General features: G+C 50.1%; 1 pseudogene; it reads left to right on the forward strand.

Annotated features, from left to right (window-relative positions):
• Nucleotides 1-396: 396 nt before the first annotated feature.
• On the forward strand, nt 397-1,348 carry LOC123855251 (retinol dehydrogenase 12-like; annotated as a pseudogene).
• The last annotated feature ends 266 nt before the right edge of the window (nt 1,349-1,614 follow it).

Consider the following 1,614-nt stretch of genomic DNA (forward strand, 5'->3'; position numbering starts at 1 on the left):
TTCGGCTCAGGTCATGATCCCGGGGTCCTGGGATCAAGCCCCGCATCGGGCTCCCTGCTCCGCGGGAAGCCTGCTTCTCCCTCTCCCACTCCCCCTGCTTGTGTTCCCTCTCTCGCTGTGTCTCTCTCTTTCAAATAAATAAATAAAATCTTTAAAAAAAAAAATTAAAGCTGTTGAAATAAGGAGATTATCCTGGATTATCTGGGCAGTCCCTAAATGCAACCCCATGTATCCTTGTAAGAAAGAGCAGGCCAAGCTGTTAGTGAGAGCCCAGGAGCTAAAGAAGCTAAAGGAGGGGGAGAGAAGTAGCCAAGGGTTGAAGTCAGAACAGGAGACCAAGCCAGAGTTGGAGGAAAAGCTGCTTTTGCTAAAGCAGCAACTAAAAATATTTAAAAGATGCTGGTTGTCTTGGGACTGCTCATCGCCTTCCCTTCTTTCCTATATGTGATAGCTCTATCCATTAGGAAGCTCTTTGGTGCTGGGGTTTGGAGAACAAACATGCAGTTTCCCCAGGAAGATAGTGGTAATCACCAGAGCCAACACTGGCATCGGCAAGGAGACGGCCAGAGAGCTTGGTAGTAGAGGAACCCAAGGATGCAGTGCCTTCTGAGATATGCTGAAGGGATAATCTGCTGGCCGGTGAAATCCAGGCCAATACAAACAACTCTCAGATGCCAGTTCAGAAACTGGACCCATCCAATACCAAATCCATCTGAGCCTTTGCTAAGGGCTTTCTGGCAGAGAAAAAGCAGCTCCGTATTCTGATCAACAACGCAGGAGTGATGGTGTATCAGTATTCCAAGACAGCTGGTGACTTTGAAACCCACCTGGGAGCCAACCACCTTGGCCACTTCCTTTGTACCCACTTGCTCCTGGTGCCACTGAAAAAGTCTGTGCCCTCACAGGTGATAAACCTGTCATCGGTGACCCACCATGCTGGCAAGATTCACTTCCACAGCCTCCAGGGTGAGAAGTACTATAGCCAGGGATTTTGCTCATTGCCACAGCAAGGTGGCCAATGTATTTTTAGTTGGGAACTGGCCAAGAGACTCCAAGGCACAGGGGTCACCACCTATGCAGTGCATCCAGGCATCATCCACTCCCAACTGGTCTGGGACTCCTTCCTGCTGTGCCTGCTCTGGAGGTTCTTCTCCCCCTTCATCAAGTCAACATGGTAGGGGGCATAGACCAGGCTGCACTGTGCCTTAGCTGAGAGCCTGGAGCCCCTGTGTGGCAAGTATTTTGGTGACTGCAAGAGGACCTGGGTGTCTCCAAGGGTCTGAAATAGCAAAACCATTGAGTACCTGTGGAATGTCGCTGTGAGCTTCTAAAAATACAGTGGGAGTAGAGCTGATGGAAGAGTCACAGCTTTATTGGGACCAGTCCAGCCATAATGAAGGGGGACAAAGGAGAAGGCCTACCCTGAAAGATTGTCCCTCTGGCTGGCTACTGTTGAAAATTCTGCCCTGCTCTGATCCTCCAGACCCTCCTAGAAACCTTTGCATACGCAACTTTCGTGTGAAGCTGGCTCATGGTACAAGACATTCACACCTGCCGCACATTCTTCTCCAAGACTTACAAGAACTGGCTGCTCTCTTGGGGAAGAGGACAGGG

This window comes from Mirounga angustirostris, unplaced genomic scaffold, assembly GCF_029215605.1.
Source record: "Mirounga angustirostris isolate CCGP_5_RB_7025 unplaced genomic scaffold, mMirAng1.0.hap1 SCAF_11, whole genome shotgun sequence".
Taxonomy (NCBI): domain Eukaryota; kingdom Metazoa; phylum Chordata; class Mammalia; order Carnivora; family Phocidae; genus Mirounga; species Mirounga angustirostris.